Below are 22,358 nucleotides of genomic sequence, written 5' to 3' on the forward strand. Positions count from 1 at the left end.
TTCGAGGATGAAATTTCTTTCTAGGAGGGGAGAGTTATCCTGCTATGAATTTTGGGTTAGGAGTTTCAAGTTAATTTCGATTTGTGCTTCGAATAAAAACCATAACTTGCAAGAAGCCTTGGCCCAAGAACAAGTGAAATTGGGCTTAGATTGAGCCCGTTAATGGATAAAAAGGGTATTTTTAGTTTTACACCAAAATCAGAGGGACCAAGGGAGTAATCATACCATTGTTCAAAATAAAAACTAAAAACTAATTAAGATTGGTGATCTCACGTTTGCCATTTATCTATTTTCTTCACCCTTCTTTGTCTCTTATTCTCTTTTCTTCATCCTTCATTTTTCCGTTTCTTGCAATCTTCAAGGTGAAAACTTGGTGACCTTTTAGACCTAGTTCAACAACTTAAAGGTAATAAGTAAACTCAACACCTCTAGAGCTTCTATTTGAGACCAAAAGAGCTTCTATTTGAGACCAAAAGAGCTTCTATTTGAGACCAAAAGAGCAAGCTTTGACCATGGTTTGCAAGAACATGTTTTGTGGGGTTTAAGAAACCTAAGTGATTTAATCCGTTTTTAGGGATTTCTAAGCTTAGAAAATGTTTATAAAGTATCCTAAACCTCCACATTCAACTAGTAACCTTTGTTCTTGATTCTTTTCTAGTGAGAGAAGTTGGAGAAAGCTTCAAAGCTAATGGGAAAGAGAAACTCACTATTGGTTGAGTTCTTGAGAGCTTCCAACAGTTTAAATCACCAGGTAACTCACTTCTAACTCAACTTTACCACTTGTAGCACATTAGGTGAGTTTTGGTAGGTTGCATAAGCTTGAAGCGTGTTCATGGTAGATTGCATTGTTTGGGTGTTCACATCATGTTTATGGACTCTTTATGACCCCTTATTATCAAATAAAACACTTAAACATCAATTGGGGGGACCTCTATAGGGATACTCTAAGTAGGGGTATCGAAATTGGGTAATTTTTAAAACATCGAACCTAATTTTGGTTTTGATACTCAGTCAGGTATCGATACCCTAGCACCAGCGTATCGATACTCAGAATAGAGTATCGACACTACCTTACCTAGTTTGCCTATATCAATTAGAGGGTATCGATACCAAAGGTTTAGTATCTATACTAAAGTGCCAGTACATGTACCATGGATAGTTTTGGATAAATAATCCCAGGATTAAGGTGTCAGACTCGAGGTACCCCAAATACACTAGAATAACGACAAATAAGACTTCAAGTGAGAACAATAATTAATATCAAAACAATAGAAACAATAACAACTAGGATTACATAAAAATAGCCTTGTTTGACGCTCGAGAAATAGTCAAGACACACGAGTTCCTCTCTAGAAAAATATGACAGTCAGTGGATATCCAAGTTAGTGCCAAGGCACTTCAGTAGCTCTGGGCGCAGATGCCCCAAGACTTAATGGAGTAAGTTGGTTGGGTGTACGTTTCTGATGCTATTTCTATGGAAGAACTATTATCAGTTGTTTTATAAATCAATTTTCAAATAAATTTTTGAGTTACTATTTCGGTAGTCCTGTGTAACATTATAATCAATGGATCTTTGGGTCGGACTGGATTAGTGTATTTCAAAGAACATTGAATAGTTCATCTTTTGAATTCAGTGAGTTCATCATGTTCATCTCTTAAGGACTACCAAATCTTGGAAAATCTCTAGGTTTCTACATAAACTAATCTCCAATCGTCGGAGACAAGGTATGACTACTTCATTCACCTTCCATTGATCCATTCTTCAAGATTATTGAGGCTCAAAGACTCTAGTTTAAGAAATATTTTGCAAAGCAAAACATTTGTTTCCAATGAAAGATAAATCGTCTAACTCAAGACACCTTAAGTTTGGAAGTTTCTCTAGTGTTGATATTGGTTCTTTATTTAGCATGTAATTTGCCAAGAGTATGTAAGCGAGATTAGAAGAAAAACAGTGGAGCTCTGGCAATATACTTATGTCCACATATAGTATTAACTTATAAATGCTACCGTAGCTTGAAAGGATTTGTGTAAAATATTTTAGAGATACTGTCAACTGAAAATAGTTAAGGTGTAAAGATATTTACTTCAGATTAGAGGTGGATTCTCGTCCAATTATTCTCATTAAAATATTAATCTTGAAGGGCCCCAAGCTTTTAGAAAATAAATGCATTTAGTTAAAAAATTCAATAATGACGCGGTCGACTAAATGGACTTAATATACAGGCCCAAAGTGTTCCTAACTCAAATAACTCTCCTTGATACCTTGTATTAAATAACGGAAGTGATAAAAGATCTAAAAATCTAATGTATTGTGTCCAAAAAATCTATTGCATAGTAACTCGACAAACCATTCGAATTGTGTACAACGAGCATGCATTTGACTCATCTACGATGAAGAGGAATTTCTCTTGTTTTGCCCTTGCCAAGCGAAAATCTCTCGTTAGATCAAGCATCTGAAATATTTGACCTTTAAGATTAACTTCTCTGTTAAACAAATGACAACACAATTTATCGCCTCTAGTTACCATAAAATGTCCTCTTTCCCTGTAAAAGAAAAAATCAAAGGGAAGAGGTAAAATTTAAAAGAAAAACAATTCAATTGAAAAGAAAATATTAACTATTTAGAATAAAAAATATTTAAATTTGTTTTGGAAATGAAAAACTCAGATAATTAGAACTATTGAAGTTGCAGTAGCTATGAATCATGTTTAATTAAAAAAACTAGTTGGAAAATATATTATTACCTTTTACATGGATCAAATCCAAACATAAAGCCCTTTCCTCCTTGATTATTTTTTAAAAATAGGGAAAAAAACTAAGCTCAGATTATTGGTTTTAGACTTACAATTGAGTGATCTAAAGATTTATGTTCAGTTCATTTATTTAGAATGAATTTCTCTAAGCTTGAAGGTGCAAACTATAAGAACACAAACCAGATCTTGTCAGAATAAATATGTGCTTCAAATTAGAATATAAACGTGCAAAGCACATTTTTAGAATAAGTATAAAAGAATTTGGTATTTCCAAAAAATTTAAGAATTATCTAAGTTACTTGTATATCGTCCATGACTCAAAGGCCCTGGAAAATGACATAACAAAATATGTTATACTTTTTAGAAATTGTAACACCATATCTGATATGACACAAAATCAGCCGATTAGAATGCCACACAAGACCATCGGAGTGGCTAACCCAAAAATTTTCTTTAAACTCTTAATAAATGTCAATTTAAAACCATTCAAGTGAAGTAAATCAAACAAAATAACTATAGGGTTTACATCGAGGAGCCCCTAAATAAGTATATCAAATAATACACTAAGTATTAAACATAAAGTTACGACTCAAGTACATGAAGGTCTATGAATAATACATGCCCTCTAAGAAATAAGACTCAAGACATACTTAGATGCCCGATCAGTCGGGATGTCTATTGTACGATAGGCTTCTCGAACACTCCTCCTAAATACTTGCGCACGAAAACAATTTCTAACGATGAGCTCCCTAGCCTAGTGCCACTAACACTAAACTGTACTAAAAGTGTTTATTAAATGCTCATGCTATTGAGTGCAATAATGATAGTGAGTATACTCGTATACTACTCTCTTTCTCTAGGGTAGACATCATGGTGTGGTCATAGGGTTACACATCTTGGGCACACACCCTCTAGTCTACCTAGGGTGAAGTCTGGAATCTTTACATCGGACACAACACCCGACTAACCACTCCTAGCGAGTGGTCGGTCCTCGCACCCTAGTTATTCATTTAAAGTGCCTCGCGCACTACCTAAGGATATATGAACATTATACTTCTCGAATCTATCATCATCTACTAAAGTAACTCGGGTGTCCTAATTGATTTTCGAACATCACCAAGACTATGTCATCCTAATTATCTTATTTCTATTTGTAATTGATTATTATCAAGGTTCTCACTTGTAGTTTTATTTTAAAGTAGTTTGAGTACTTTAGGGTCCCTAAGATTTCTCTAAACCCCTTGGACTTATTGTCCAATAATGAAGCGTGTACCGATACTGAGCCCCCTTGGTATCGGTACTAACTCATGAGTATCGATACTCACCCTTGGCTATTGACACTAAATGGTAAATTAAAGATGAAGTGGAAGGACAATATCGATATTGCTGGACTAGTATCAATACTCTAGTGCTAAGGTATCGATACTCTTCGGGGTATCGATAACAAATTTTGGTTCAACGTTTTAAAAAGATTATCCCATGAGTTCCATACCAAAATTGGCTACTGGGAAATCGATCTTGATGCCCTTCCTACGAGTCTCAAACAGAACCTATGGTATCGATACTCAAGGGGTCATAAAAGGGCTTCCAAACATACTAAAAACATAAAAAGTTTGAATTTACATGGATGCTTATTCATTCTTGAGTACTCAACTATCTAGCTAAATGCAATCTAAAGACTCAGAAATAGTATGAAGGAGTTGTAAATGTGTTACCTTGGCCTCCTTGCTACTAGAAACTTCTTCTAATCACCTAAGGGTCAATTTCTCATTTCCTTTGGCTTTGGAGCTTCTCTCACTTCTTTCACTATTCAAGGAAAATAATGAGTACTAACTCATATAGGGGCTTGGATTGAATTTAATGACACATAAACTTAAATTCAGTAAAAAGGTTAGAAATCACTTTGTTTCCTAAACCCCACTAAACCTATTTTTGGTTTCTTTTTCCAAAACTTGATTTTAGGGGCTTAAATGAAAGCTTGAAATATGTGGATGAATATTCTTACCTTTGTAAATCCAAACTAAGCTTGTAAATTACACCTTTGCTCAACCTTTGGAGATGAAGAAGAAGAAGAAGAAGAAGAAAGGAATGAGACAATGAAGAGTATTTGGTAGGATAAAAAGAAGAGAATAAAAAAATGTGAGATCATCCTCATTAAGGTTTTATTTATTTGAAAATGGGTTAATTACACATCTAGTACTCCCTCTGATGTGAACCGATTCAACATCATATTCATCCTTGATCTCCAACCTTTCGTACAATTCAAAGGGGATTTATTTAATACTTTTCTACATTATGTTTATGATTATTGTATTCATAATATATTATTCATATTCCATTTGTTATCATATATATATTTATATATATGTTATACTATAGTTATGATAATCATATTAATTCATTATTATATGATCCATGAGTTATTATTATAACCTATAGTTCACAATTTTATATTATATGCTTATTATTTTTAATTACTTAACTTATATTATGTTTCTTTGTTAAGGTACATAGGTGGCCACATATTGGAAGCTGACATAAGCTAGTAAATGGATTCCCAAAGCTATGGGAACATGACGAGGACAACTCTGGGGAAGCTAATGATCATTTTGGAGAAAAGTTGTCAGCTGTACTCCGAGCTCATAGCTAACTTGAGTTGAACTTTTGAGCTAGCTAGGCTACTCAATTCAGCTGGGAGCTACACCATCATCATCACCCATTACAGTAATTCAAATATGGGCCAAGTTAAATTTTCACGAAGAGGTATCTTTCCATGAGATGACTTTTCACAAGGAGCTGTCAAAAGACTTATCATTATGCAACTCACCTATGGCCAACTCACGTTCAGCTTAAACATTTTGGAACTAGCTCATTCATGAAAGGTTACCATCTAAACATTGTGATCGTGAACATTGTCCATAAAGATGTATTATCACTTAGGTGCACGTTGGGGAAGAGTTTTCAACCAAAGGAGGCCTAATTTACGAAGAGACATGAGGAACACCTAGGTGACTATTTGGCCACACCATGTGAACATGCCATGGACATGCTTAAACCTTGGCACCAAAATGAATCATCATAAGACCTTTCGGCCAAGGGAGATGCTCATCCATTCTAGCCGAAACATCATGCACATTAAGAAGAGTAGACAAACCAACATAAGGCTAAAGGGCCTGTTCATTCACCTTAATCATTATGTATTTTCAATTAACATGTACTTAGCCGAAACATTAGGTGTCCATTTGACCAATCCTTTCATTTCCTATAAATAAGAAAGGTTTCATCATTTTTAATCATCTCATTCAATTTATAAAGCTTCCTTGTGAGTTAAATCATTCTTCAAAGTTCTTTCAGAACTATATCGATTAAGCAAGTATAATTTTGTACTTGTGGCATCATTCACTTCACCTTTGATACTTATAATTCCAAGATAATATATCTAGTGGGTTTAAACCCTACTCACCAGTCCTTTATTAAGTTTATAAAAGTTGAGGCTATACTCTTTAATATAATTTCTTCTTTAACTTAATTAAGATACTATTCCTTTATCATCTTTCATCATTCTTTCAACCATCTTCCATTTCTATTTCTACAACAACATCAAGCATCATCACATCCATTAAAGGCCACTATTACATCTATCAACTTATGTAGTACTCTACTTCTATATTTATTTCATTTCATTTCCATTTCCATTTTCATTTTCCATTCTATCATTATCTACCATATACTATTCATATCTCCTTTCTTATTTGTAGCCATACTTATCATTCGGGAGCAATACTTGCTATCATTTTCTAGATCGGGACAATAGTAAGGCTGTATTATCTTCTCCATTGAAGGTTGTGGATAAACTTACATCAAGTGGTACTCAGAGCATAGTTAGAAGTGACAAGCAAGTACATTGACGTGCAAAACAAAAACAAAACAAAAAAAGAAGAAAATATGACTCCTACATCAATCAGAAGTTCAAAACAAAAAGAGAAAAACACAAAAGAATAAAATCCAAAAAGAAATAAATTTCCAGCAATCAAAGACAAAATTAAATTGCATTACAAGCAAATACAAAAGGAAAGGTTGTAAGTATTGTTCTTGGAGTGACAAGCAAGTACATTGACGTGCAAAACAAAAACAAACAAAAAAAAGAAAATATGACTCCTACATCAATCAAGAAGTTCAAAAAAAAAGAGAAAAACACAAAAAGAATAAAATCCAAAAAGAAATAAATTTCCAGCAATCAAAGACAAAATTAAATTGCATTACAAGTCAAATACAAAAGGAAAGGTTGTAAGTATTGTTCTTGGTTTGTAAGTCACCATTTTCTTTCCTTTCTTTCTTATCAAAACCTTTACTTACTTCTATTCATTTCTTCTTTTATTTTGTAAAAATTTTGTTCTTCATTTTCTTTAATACCCCAAAACTTTCGTTAGTTACCAAAATATAAATTTTGAAAGTTAAGCAGCCAAAGTATAATTTTTAGAAAAGTTTAGGGACTACAGTGTAATTTTAAAAAGTTATGTAAATCGACCCTGTAAATGAATAGTTTACCTCCATGAATGACGTTTATGTGGGAATCAATTTTTTTGTACGGATTTGGTATTAAACGCTATAAAGTGATAAAGTCTTGTAAAAATTCGGTAAATCTAACTGAATAAAAATTTTGGAAAATTTTGAAGGATGATAAATTAAGATTAGAAATATTATTTACATATTTTAAAATAATGGAAAACAATATGGAGAATTGGATTTGAGGATTTAATTCAATATTAAATTTGGATCGTTGGATTAAAATGGCAAGATTGTAATTTTTGGGAAATTGCAAGGGCAAAACGATAAAGTGGGAAATATTTTGTTCATCTTTGACTTTGAAATATGATAAGGTTTATGAGGCTTGGTATTAAGGAAAATACCAAGTTTCATTAAGGGTAAATTAGTAAAGGTATTTTAATTTTAAGGGTAAATAGGTAATTTAACATTTAATAAATTTTTAATTCATTATTTAATAAAGAAAGATAAAGAATTTTCAAGGGAATTTCTTTATCTAGGTAAGAAAAAAATTTCTTTTGATTTTTCAAGCCAATTTATTAGGAATTTACATTATTGTTATATTCAAAAAATTGTTATATTAAAAAAACGCTATCATTTGGTACCATTTTTGCTTGCTAATTTGGTTGGTGTTCAAAGATCCAAAATTCTAGGGTTTATGTTCACATTAGGGTTTATAGAATTGATTATGAATCTTGATGTTTTTGAGGTTGTAGATTTATTTTCAAGCTTGTATGATGACTAAAACATGTTCAATCTTCCTAGAAATGTTTATTTAATATTCGAAAAAATTATAAGTTGGAGAAACTTTGTGTTTTGATGAAATTTTATTAGGGATTTGATTGTAGAGATGATTTAAGGTTGGATGGAAGTTGATTTCATGCTTGAATCGAATCAAAACCGATCAAAATCATGAAAACCTAGATTTGGAACTTTGAACCATTCGACCTTGGTCTTAAAGGATAAGGAAAATTCTGAAAAAACTATGTAAGGGCTGGAAATGATGTGGGAAGTGCTCTACAAGCCTTATAAAAATTTGGTGACCATTTGTTATTTTTGAAAAGTTAGGGGACTAGTCGATAATTTTGGAAAAGTTGTGGATTGTTGGTAATTATTCAATATTTGATGTACTATGCTGGAAATAATGTTTGAGTGTTGAAATTGAATTTAGGATGTGAAATTGGATTATTTTGGAAAACGTATAAAAGCTAAGGTTTAAAGCACAAATATGGAAGGTTTGGGAGCTCAAGTGAAAATGTTATGTGAATTTGGATTAAATGGAAATTGAATGGTCAATTGGAATGTTAAGGTTAACATTTATGTTGTGACATGGAAATTGTATCGAATAAGCATCGAAAATTTGTTAGGAATATATTTTCCATAGTATGCTTATGTTAGTAAGATTCTAACATTTGGTTTGAATTGTATATGTTTAGTAATGGTGTTCATCTAGAGATTGAGTGCATGAACCAAGATCAAATATTATTAAAGCTAAGGAGAAGCTTAAGTATGAAATGAGAAATTCCAAGGAATTACAAGCTAAGGACTCCATTTGAGTGTAAATTTAATTTAATTTGTACTTATGTTATCGAACAAACATTGGCTTGCGATGAGCCAGTACAGTTACTATGGTAAGGAATGACTCCTAAAAATGTTATGTGATTTTTGATGCATGCATATGTACATTTGGTGAGCAAATAGAATTAGTGAACAAGTTGAAAATGTAAATTGGTGAAACATGCTTAGAATTTATGTTATGGAAAGTAAGTTTATAAAATCACCATACCTTCTAAAGAAATGATTGGAGGATTATTTTTACACCGTTAGATTAGTATATAATCCTAGTCTTGTTTAGAACAAAACAGAAACTGTTTTTGAGGTGTATACAAAAAGATATGAATTTTTAACCAATGTTAGGTCAGAAAACGAGGCAACAGATTCTGCTCAAAACAGATTTTGCCGGTCAACTTTGAAAAATTCACCATAAATTGTACAAATTTAACTAGAGTGAATATATGGATATATTCTTATTTGAGTCTAGTTTACAGTGTGGAATAATTTTTAAAGGTGTATATTAATACAGAATAATATTTCTTTAAAGGTGGTGCAAACTGTCAGGATATGAAATTATGAGAAAATTTGGTTTTTAACCAAGCAAAGGATCAAGTTAAAGCTTAGTGAAGCTTATATTTTGACTTGCATATAATGTCAAAGTGAGTGTAATCATACATAACATTATACATTGATGTTTTATACATCATTGGGTAGGACTTGCAATAAGTCTACCTTGTTATATTGACATGATATTTATGCCCTTTATCATATATTTGACATATTCTAAATATGTGAAATGTTGAGTATAAAATGCATTGATAACTGATTGTTACATATGATTATCATGAACATATATGATATTTATCATGAATGATATTTCAGGTATGAACTGCCCAATGTTAAATTATGATAATATAATTTGCCATGGATGAAAAAAATAGAGTATGCCCAAGTATGTTATTGAGGGTCAATGTATTAATGGCATTCCATAGAGTCTAGTAACTGCATATTAAGTAACACTATAGTGTCTAGCGAAGGCACACAGTTCAAGCTTCAGAGTGTCTAGCAAAGACACACGGTACAAAAACACTACGATGTATAAGGTGGGTAAAGCCCGACCTCATCACTACGGTGTATTATTAGGTGAGCAAGGCTCGACCTCAACACTACTGTGCAATATTGACTCCTATATCGGGGTCATCATGCAATTATACTTTGGGATATGGTTATTGGTTAATAAATGGTAAACAATGCAAATAAGCTTACGAGCTTATGGACAAATGACAAGTATATTGGTAAGAAACTTGATATCTGATTATATCATGTTAATATGGTAACATGTTGGAATACAAGTAAAGTGATCATATTGCATTGAATATGGTTATTCATTTAAATTTCTTTGTTACATTGTTTTAAATATCCATTGATTTCCTCCCTAAGTGTATACTTACGTGTGTTGATTTTCACGCATGGTAAAAGGGAAGAAAAGGAGTAAGGATCTGAGCTTGGATCAATCACCAAGGAAATATTTACAGGTAACAATGATATCCTACTGTGTTTTAAAAGTTCTAGCTGGTATGTATACGAGAATGAAATGTTTGAAATTTCTTAATATAGTTAATATTAATATAATTAATAGTATGAATAAATATGTTATTAAACTATGCTTAAATAAAATTAATTTGGGTTTTAAATCAAACGTGGTGGACAATAGTATTTATTTTATGAAATAGAACGAAACTGTCTATCTCTGGTTGAAATGGTTTTGAATTGGTAACCAACAATATTATATTACGATTTTTCTCTGAATAATTGTTTTATAATAATTGTTCAGTTATGAAATTTTAGATGTTTGAATGAACAAAATTATAATTAAAATTTATAATAGAAGGATTATAATTAATATAGAAAATAAATTTATTAATTTAGTTATCATAACTAACAATTTATTTTAAATTTCAAAAGTAATCATATTAATTTAATTATCACAAGTTTATCATATATTTAAAACCTCATAATTGCATCAATTGTAACTTATTACTTATAAGTCAAGTAAATATCATATAAGTTCATAACAATACAGGTTCATAATAGGTCAAGTTGATAACAGGTCGGGTAATACTAGTTATTTGCCAGGTTAATATCGGGTTTTGGTTCATTTTGGTTGGATGCAGGTCGGATTTGATTATCATATTATCGGTTCAATTTGGGTGCAGGTCGGGTTCAGATCCACATTTTTTAGGTCCAACTCGGGTTCTGGTCAACGCCGTTCAAACTCGGATCAAGAATAATCTCCATCTGGTCAATTTTACTGGTCGGATAAGCTTTTTACAACCCTAATCAAATTGTCATCGAAATGACTCAAATTGACGTTAAGTTATTAGAGTATTTTCACATGTCCAATTTATTAACTTAGAGTGTTTTCACATGCTTAATATTTTAAAAATATTGGAAGTTATGAACCAATATTCTACAAACCGGAATCTCTCTCAGAATTACATAATCTGTATTACTCAAATATATTTAGATGTAATGCATAGAAAATAATCAGAAATATAATAAAGACAGTGTCGTCAAATACCCAAATTAATAAAATAGTGCAATTGAAAGTAAATGAAAGGAGAAAACATATAGTTTATCACGTAAAATATGATAAGAAGACAATGAAGGGGTAAGCTACAAAGTTTAGCTGGTCTGACAGTGCAATAAAGGTACAATTAAGACAATAACAATTAACTAGATAGCAGGTTTTTGAATTTGTCAAAATATCTATAGCACACATATAGGCATAACAAACAAAAAAATAGTGTCTTTGTAACTTTTGGTTTTGGGCTTAGTAGTTATTGATAATTAAAGGTATTATATGGATTAGGATCCACTTACAATGTGTAAAACTTATTTAGTTTTACATTTTAGAATCGTTGGATTGATGGAATCAAAAACCGAGATTAACTCATTGGTTTTTTTTTCCAGTGAATATTCTCATTTTCTATTGTTAATCTAGTCTTTAATTTCTCTCTTATCTATTTATCTTAAAATGGTATAAACTAAAAGAGTTTTATAGGATCCAACCCAATTTATATTCTTATTTTAGTAATTAAATAGTATTAGGAAGTCTTTTAATTGGTTTAAACAAAATCCTAACAAACTTTGACTATAGTTAGAGTGTTAATGGATTGTACTTGTTTCGACTGCATACTTCCAGTGTGTTGTGTTAAAAGATGATAAATTTTTGAAAACTAAAAATTGCAGAGCTTTACCCCAAGAGGAGCCCTTCCGAAATTCTCAAAGGTTAAGATGAACCCATTTAACTGGCATCGGAGTACCTCATGGAATAATACAATGCATAATATTGAGCATAAATGAGATATCTCAATTTTCTCACAGTCCACCGATTTGAGATTTATTTTTGTTTCCTAATATAATGAGATCATTATCTTTACAAGATATCCTCACATTTTTAAGTAGTTATAGAAAGGTTTTCAATCTTTTCATGACTCATACTTGTCATTTTTCTTTTCGGAACCTTATTTGAAAGGTAAATAATTGAAAGAATAACTTCCCCCACATGCTCTGTGATAACCTGAAACTTTTTAGTATTGCGTTCATCATTTTCATTTTAAAATTTGATTCTTCCACTTTACTCCATATTATTTAGGATAGTATGATGATCACTTTTGAATAATCGTGTTTGTGCACACTATTGACCATTTAATGTTTTAAATTTATTCACACCATAATCAATTCTTACCATCTTAATGATTTTATTAAGTTGGTTTCCAACTTTGAGTTATAGAGAATATATTTCTCTATAGCTTCACTTCTTCTCTTTGGCAATATATATCAATACTTTTTGCTATCACCAATTAAAGTGATAACATTTATTCCTTCTTGTGTAAAAGTAGATAAAATAAACTAATTAAAATGACATGAATTAAACTCTCAAAATAATTTATTTGCATATCTCACTTTTACAAACATATTACAATTTTCAAAAAATAAATTTAATGATTTATTTCTTTCTTACAAAATAGAATCATACTTGATTCTTAAAAAATAAATTTAATAATTTATTTTCTTTTTTAAAGTATAATCTTACTTAATTTCCAAAATATAAATTGAATGATTTATTTTCTTTTACAAAACAAGAAAATAATCCAACGATTTATTTTTTTTTACAACCCATAATTATATAGATTATCAAGAAAATAATTCAACGATTTATTTTGTTTTATAAATAAGAAAATAAATTCAAAAAATTATTTCCTTTTACAAAGCATTATGTGAGATTCTCAAGAAAATAATTTAATTATTTATTTTTTATAAAATAAGGAAAATAAATCCAACGATTTATTTCATTTTACAAAATTGGAAACTAAATTCAATGATTTTTTTTTCAAAATAAGAAATTTAAATTCAATACTTTATTTCCTTACAAAACAGGAACATTTTTTCAAAATAGAAATCATTCAAGATCTCAAGGAATAAATTTAACGATTTATTTCATTTTAAGATATAATCATTAAATATTCCTAAGAAAATAAATTCAATTATTTATTTATTTTAGAAAACATAATCATTTAAGATTCTCAATAAAATAAATTTATCAGATTTCTTTTTAAAAATAGAATCATTAAATATTTCAATAAAATAAATTCAACAATTTATTTTTTATTCAAGATTCATAAGAAAATAAGTTTAACAATTTATTTCCATTTACAAAATAGAATCATTTAAGATTCTCAAGAAAATAATTTTAACAATTTATTTTCTTTTAAAAGATAGAATACTTCGAGATTTTCAAGAAAATAAATTTAACGATTTATTTCCTTACAAATTTAGAATCATTCAAGATTCTCAATAAAATAAATTCAATGATTTATTTTCCTTATGAAGTTAGAATCAATGCAAGATTCTAACGATGAAATAAATCTAATGATTTATTTCCCTTTTTTAAGTTTATATATTTTGTTAAACAACGAAATTAGTAGCATTAAACCTGAAACAGGTATATCACGACAACCTGATTCAAAAATCAAAAGGAATTAATCCTTTAATTTTAGCAACTCAATAATAAAAAGGAACAATCATTTGATTTTAATTGTTGCAACTGAGTAATCAAAAGAAACTAATCATTTGATTTTAATTTTGTGAAGTCGATAATCAAAAGGAACTAATCCTTTGATTACGTTTGGCAACACAATAATAAAAAGGAACTACTTTTGGCAACTCAATAAACAAAAGGAACTAATCCTTTGAATTTACTTTTGGCAACCCAAAAATTAAAAGCCTTGGATTAAACTATGAATCTATTTGTATCTACAAAATTTCTTAAAATAAATTATTTGCACGATAATAAAATTTATAGTATTTCCAAACACAATCAATAATTATTATAACATTTAATAATAATTATCAATACCAAAAATATTTTTTATTCATGTCATATTTAGTATTCTATATTAAAAGGCCAAAATAATTATAAGGTAATAATATCATACAGTAAATTTCATGAATAATATCATGATACACTTTATGGGTGAAATCTTACCATAATAATATTACCAAATAATATATAACATAAAAAGAATCACATTGATTCTTTAACCGCCCACGAAAACAACTACATATGGAAAATTTTTCCTTATAGGCAAAGAATCACATTGATTTTATTACAAAATCAATATTTTAAAAATACAATAACTAATGTTACTTTAATGATAATTTTTATTTAAATAAATTTGTACATTTTAAGCAAACCTTTGAAACGCGGGATAAATCCTGAAAACAAATTTATTTTCTTTTCACAATTTCCCTAAAACTTTTGAATCATCCCGAATTTTTTCTTCAGAAATGTGAGAAATGTGGAAGATAAAATATGTCTTACGATTATTAGAAGTATAACAATTTGAGAAAAACAAACGTTAATAATAATCAATATATATATATATATATATATATATATTGACACCTTGGCCACCTTACCACATGTAATACCAATCAATTGTATGCTATGGACAAAACCAAGTAATCTGTATGCGATGGCAAAACCGAGCAATCTCCATAAGACGATTCATAAATTCTTTCCAAATTGTGGCAAAGTACAATCGATTCTATTATAGGATCTCGTCATATAGTTCGTGTAACACCCAAATACTAGTACATTAGTTTTGTATCGATCCAATAATTTATTCAAATATTTATATAGCATAGAGGTCCATTGGTTTGAAATTGCATTCAGTTGATTGGAATTTTTCAAATAGGAATTTTAAGTTGTGAAACACCCCAAATTCTAGTTTAATAGTTTCGAGTTACCCGAGTGGTAAATGGACCTCGTGAATATATTTTAAGTCGTTGGGCTTAATTGGATTGGACTTGTGCCCAATTAGCAATAAAAGGGATTTCTTTATAGTAGAAAGATGAAGAGGGACAATAAGTGTAATTAGCCCAATTTTAAAAGATAAAGACTTTATTATCTATTCATCTTTTCATCCTCTTCATTTCTTCTATATTTCTCATTTCACCTCTTCTTCCTCTCCAAGTTTCAAAGCAAAGGCAAGGTTTTTGAGTTTTTTCATATTTCCAATTCGTTCTTAATCCCTCTAGCAGTATCATTTAAGGATTTAAAGCTTTGGGATTTTATTATTGCAAGAAAAAGAGGGGTTTAATCATCCAAGCCTAGAGGAGAGTGATTAGTAGCTGAATGAGCTCTATTTTGGGATTCAATCATCAAGGTAGTGTATTTATAATCCTTTGGAGTATTAAGTTTTTATAAATTTCAAGAATTTGCTTAGATTTGTGTAGTTGAATATTTGGAATCAAATTTGATTCATGATTTAGAATGTTTTAGATGTAAAGAAAGTGTTTTATGACACTTTAAGACCCTAAATAACTACACACATTATTAGTACATGATTTAGAACCAACCATGGCCTTTAGAGTGATTTTTAGGTGATTCCCGAGCCTAAAAATATGTATTTTAGGATTCAAGTATCGATACTAGGATGAACAATGTCGATATTGGATGAATTGGGGTAAAAATTAGGGATTTCAGCCAGGGAGTATCGATATGCCCCTACAGTATCGATACTCAAGGTGAAAGTATTGATACTGAGCCTCATTTCAACAATAATTACATTTTTAGTACTGATAATCATAGGAGTATTGATACTTGACTCTAGAGATCGATACTACAAGAGTATTGATACTACCCACATCTGATTATCAGATTTGACCCAGTTAAGGTTCATAAGAGCTAGGGATGGTCTGTAAGGATAGAACTTAGTATGTGAGGGATGTAAATGTCCAAATGAATCGAGCGACACTCATAGGATTGGGTTACAACCAATGTAACATCAATAGGTGTAACGCATCAGAGTATTTTCAGTTGAGCACGTTGTGGGGATTTATAGTTGGAGGACCATTTTACAGGGTGTATCGACAATCTATATGACCAATTAGTCATATTATGAATCAGTAGTGTCGTTTATCGCAAGAACGATTGAGAGTATTAGACGTACAATTATTCCTTTAATTCGAGGGAGAATTAAAGGAAAGCGTGGTAATAGTGAATAAAGTATTGCTGCCCAGAAAGGAACCCCGAGTCAGATATATCGAGATAGCTAGTATCAACCAATAACTAGCAACTACGATAATCATCGTGAACTCCAAAAATGTTAGAGATTTCCTAGAGTAAGAGAATGACTAAAATGCCCTTAAGTATGAATAACTAGATTAGTACAGATTATTAGTAGCAAGATTAATAAACCCTCACACCACAATCCAGGTGAGAGAACAAACGAGACATCAATTAAGAGGTATATTAAACGAGATATAAATATCATATAACTAAAGAGATAAGTATCATAAAAATAGCCTTTGTGTGACACTCTGGAAACAACCAGGACACCGAGTTACTTTAGCAGTAGGGTGGTTGTCTTGTTTGTTAGTACATCTAGGTATATACCATTCAATGTCAAGGCACTTCAGATGCCAGCTGAGCGTAGATGCCCCAAGACTCGACAGAGTAAGTTGGTAGGGTGTACGTTTTTATGCACCTCGGATCTCACCTCAATATCCGAGGGGTCGGGTGTACTATTTGATGCAATTTCAGATCTCACCCAAGTAACCAACGGTGTTCTGGTAGGCTAGAGGATGCGTGAGCTCTGAGATACAAAACCCTCAGTCGCACCATGATGCCAGCCATAATTTGTATGTTGAATAGTAATATCAGCACTGCCTTCAATAATGCATAGAAGAGTCATCATTTCATTAATATAATGCATAGAAGAGTTAGTGTTGCATTCAAACATTGCACTTTAGAGTTAGTACCACATTAAGAATATATAGAGAATCAATATTGCATTCAAATAATGCATATCAGAGATAGTATTGCATTTAGACCATGCACTTCAGAGTTATAATTACATTGAAATAATGCATAACAGATACAATCATTAGAGTAAGAGACCCTTTAAAGGTGTACTCATAGATAAGCCCTTAGAAGAGGATTTATGGAAGCATGAGACCCTTACTTCAGTGATAAAATAGCTAAGACTTAGGTAGGTAGCACTTGATCTAGATCATGCATGTACCTACTACTTAGTACCATGTCTTCAGCATGCTTGTGTTTATGAAATTTTATGCTGCTCTGATTAGCAATTATATTGTTGGGCTTTGTAAGCTCAACCTTCAGATGTGGAGCACCATCGTGGAAAAACTTCTAGTAACTCTTTCAGAGTACTATATTGTAGCTTAGTGGGCATATATATTCATAGAACCTTACAAATGTATTCAGTTCATTAAACTTAAGTTTGTATTGTTTCATTTTTTAAAATTATGTATCACGGAGCTCAAGTTTTATAAAATATTTATTACATTTATTTATGTTAATTATGATACCATTCAACATGTTTGAAAATAAAATGAACAGGTTTGAAAATCAAGAGTTGTCTCGGTATCCTAATATACATTAGTCCCATCGAGTTTAGGGTGTTACATTCAGTGGTATCAGAGGGTTAGTTTGAGTCAATCCTAGGACATTGTGGTTGATTTTAGTAAGGTGTCAGTGAATATATGCCCCTAGGTAAAAAAACGTAATTGTATAAGTTTGGCATCCTAATGGTGCTTCATTTCTTAATCTACATTATAAAATTTGTGATGACACATAGTTCTCATTGTAATCCAGAGGATTAAATGGAGAGGCGAGCCTTTTTTCCTGATAAAGTCAGTATGGGAGTACTACTAATGGTAGAAGTTATTAATGTCCCATTAGGCATGGGTGTCGCAAAGGTACCTTTTTCAGAAGTATAGTTTCAAGTCTCAGAAAGAGATAGTGGACATTTATTCCTATAGAACAGAAAATTTAGTCAACCACCCTGGGTGCCTTAGTGCCAATACAATCCATAGTAGAGAGCCTAAGGAGGTATCAAATAGTTGGCTTTTAGGTTCAAGCAATAATGATCTGATTTCAGCCGATCAATGGTTGAGAGAAAGACCATGAGGACTTTTAGGTAGCTTCACCTTACCTAGAGGGCATGTTAAAGTGCGTCACAACTTAGCTCAAGGGTGATGCTCTGTGGAAGGTTATAGAAATGGCCCTACAGCCATAAGTACCCACATGGAATCAATTCCGTGTGTGAGTCTAGTATATTAGTAGGCACATGTGGATGAAGTGATATTGTAGTTTCTCAACTAGTTCAGGGGGATCGCTCAATGTACGAATATGAGAGAGATGGCCTTAATAGGTTGAATTGTTATACTCTAGAGCAAGTTGTGATCGGTTCCTTGAGGTACAAGGTGTCCCTTGAGGGGCTTCATTTGATACCAGTATGTAGTTAGTGACAAATCCGCTTAGAGTGTTTTAGTGTAAAATTTAAGGATGAGTTTGATGGAGTGAGGTACCCTGAGTTTAGGGACTTGTGTATTAGTAGATCTATCTTAGCCAGTGGCAGGGACCATAGGTCAGCGTGAGTAGAGAAGAGTGGCATCAACACAGTCATTCCATTAGTAAGAGGTCAGTTATAGGGTCTCATAGGACGATCAGCTCCACCATTAGTGGTGAGCTTTAGAAGCTCCGTAGAGTTTTGGATTATCCAGAGTGCGAGCATTATGGTAAAAAGTAGCGAGGAATATACTTTAAGCGTCTAAGGAATGTTATGGAGTGGATCCTTGATGCAAGTGGTAAAGGGTTACCCTAGTTCAAAGAGAGATGTTTCAGTTTGACCTAGGGGCACAATTTCAACGTTCAACATGATTGAGAACCTTCACTGAAGGTTGTTAGTTCTATGTTTAGATAGGAGAGTAATGAAGCAAATCGACCAATTCTCGATTCAGCTTGGTAGAGTTTGCAGAGTCAAGGTCAAGACTTTGATGCCGCATATGAAGTGCCAGATAGAGAATCCAAAAGTACAAATCAAAGTGGCTGTTAGGTATACCTTAATGGATTAAACAAGGTTACCTTAGATAGTCATTCAAGACTTATATTAGATTCGATAGTCGACCTAAAAATATTCTTCTTAGCATAATTTTGTTTGAGCTCATGATTTTAGGATTCTAAACAAGGTTACCTTAGATAGTCATTCAAGACTTATATTAGATTCGATAGTCGACCTAAAAATAATTCTTAGCATAATTTTTGTTTGAGCTCATGATTTTAGGATTCAGAGTTAGGAGGATAGGTGGTTGTTCCATGTTGAGTTGAAGATCAACTCAAAATAATGTTTAGCCATAGAAAATTTTGCCCTTGCATGTTTCCTAGGGGAATATTCTTCTGGGTTGTCATAGTTAATACAAGACTATAAGGATGTCTTCGCATCATCAGCATATGATTCATCTGGTTAACCCATAGAGAATTAGTGATCTTAGGTTCAGTTTTAGAGGTAGATACCCCATGAGAGTGTTAAGAGTACTCAGGTTACTCTTGTTAGCATAGTGAACACCATGTTGTTAGAAATCTCAGAATATGTCTCAGCAAGAGCCAAGGCACTTCAATTGCTAATTGGGCATAGATGCCTCAAGTATTCGTGAGGAGTAAGTTAGTCAGGTGTATATTCCGATGCAGCAGTTCTAGAATTTCACCATATATTCTAAATCTATTATAGGTGTTATGGTGAGTTGTGACTCTCAAGGTACAGTGAACCCTCAAGCGTCACGAGGATATCTTTATGCATGAACAGTAAGTAAATAAGCTAAGTGAGCCAAGCCTCGTCATTGGTGTCCTCATGTTGATATATGAGTATGAGTTATATACAACACATAACAGTCGTCATCGTTATGTAGTACCGAGTATTTTAATGTTCAGACTAAAGGGGAACAAGTATATTAAGCTACGTTTGACTAGCGTTAGCTATCATTTAATAGCTCATTAGTGATAAACGATAATGAGTGTCAGATGTAGAGTCTCATAATCTTTAATTAGTACGGTTTTGATAGATCTTTACTTTGTGAGGTGTACTCTCCAGGAGAGCTAGATGTTGCTAGTTTCGTTCAACAAAGTCGATTTCCAGTTGTGAGCACCATAAATGCTCGATAAGTGAGTAGTTCTCATGAAGTCACAAGATAAAAGAATTAGCCAGGTAGCATGGTTGAGTATTAAATCAGTTGTACAATAGGAGTAGATCTCTACGTTAGGAAGTTGAGACTTGTCTCCATATCTTTAGTAGATGATATTGAGACAGTTTCAGTAAGTGCAATAAGATCTTAGGGTATAGCACGATGATTTACCTATGTTTAGAAAGTAAAGAGGTTATCAGGTTACACAAAGAATAAACTCGATTGAGTAAGGTTAGCCAAAGATGGATTTAGCGATATAGTGAATCATGGAGTATAGTCATCATTGGGAAATGCTTTAAGAGTACAATATCAGATAAAAAGTGCGATTTCTTTAGCTTCATGCTACTCGAAGGATTTTGCTTAAAGTTTGATGTTGGAGAACATTAAAAAAACATAGATCGATTTTGCAAGTTCCAAACAACATGTTAGGTATGAGGTCTTCTTCTTCGAGGATCATATCGGATAAGTGTCTCAATGTTTCACCACAGAGTATGTTTCTTTCACTCCAAGTAAATTTCGAGTACAAAATTTCTTTTAAGGAGGGGAAAGTTGTAACACCCAAAATTTCAGGCCAGTAGTGTCGGATTTACCTGAGGGGTAAGTGGACCTCGTGAATCTCATATTGAAGTTGTTGGGTTTAATTGGGTTGGACCTGGGCCCAATTAGCCAAAAAAGGGATATTTTGTATAGTATAAAAATAAAGAGGGTCCAATAGTTTAATTAGCCTATTTTTAAAAGATGAAAAATTTATTATCTCTTCGTTTTCTCATCCTATTCATTTATTCTCTTTTTCTCTCTTTCTTCTCTATGCTCCAAAGCAAAGTAAGGTTTTTAAGCCTTTTTCATATTTCCAATATGTTTTTAATCCCTCCAGTAATCATTTAAGGATTTAAAGCTCTGGGTTTTTATTTTTGTAAGAAAAAAGAGGTGTTTTATCATCCAAACCTAGAGGACAATAATTTAAAGCTAAAAAAACTCTATTCCGGGATTCAATCATCAAGGTAGTGTATTTAAAATCCTTTGGAGTATTAAGTTTTCATAAATTTTAAGAATTTGCTAAGATTTATGTAGTTCAACATTTAGGGTTCAAACTTAATTCATACCTTATTTGAAGTTTTAGATGTAAAGAAAGTGTTTTATGATACTTTAAGACCCTAAATAAATGCCCACAACATTAGTACATGATTTATAATCAAACTATGGCCTTTAGAGTATTTTTAGGTGATTCCCAAGCCTAAAATATCCATTTCAAAATTCAACTATCTATATTGGGATTAACAATATCAATACTGGATGAATTAGGGGAAATTATGGATTTAAGGCAGGGAGTATCGATACTGCCAGGGGAGTATCGATACTTCCCTTACAGTATCGATACTGAGTCCCCATTTCACCAAAATAATGCATGTTTTGTACCGATACTCATAGGAATATTTATACTTGACTCCAGAGTATCGATACGACAAGTAGAGTATCGATACTACCCATCTCGGACGATCTGATTTGACCCAAATAAGTTTGTAGGAGCTAGGGATGGTCTGTAAGGATAAAAATTAGTCCGTGAGGGGCATAAATGTCCAAAGAGACCCAACAACACTCGTAGGAGTGGCTTACAAACAATGTACCACACTAGGCGTAATGTGTCCAAGTATATTCAGTTGAGCATGTAGTGGGTATTTATAAATAGAGAACCATTTTACAGGGTGTACAAATAAGCGGTATGACTGCGTAGTCATATTGAATTAGTAGTTTCGTTTATCGCAAGAACAACCGAGAGTGTTAAAGTACAATTATTTCATTAATTCAAGGGTGAATTGAAGAAAACCTATTAATAATGATAAAGTATCGCTACCAGAAAGGAACCCTAGTTAGTTATTGGGCTAGCCAGTAATAAGAAACTACAGTAATCATAGTGAAGTCCAGAAAATCATAGAGATTTCCCAGAGTTAGAGA

This window comes from Hibiscus syriacus, unplaced genomic scaffold, assembly GCF_006381635.1.
Source record: "Hibiscus syriacus cultivar Baekdansim isolate YM2019G1 unplaced genomic scaffold, ASM638163v2 tig00116959_pilon, whole genome shotgun sequence".
NCBI classification, from domain to species: Eukaryota; Viridiplantae; Streptophyta; class Magnoliopsida; order Malvales; family Malvaceae; genus Hibiscus; species Hibiscus syriacus.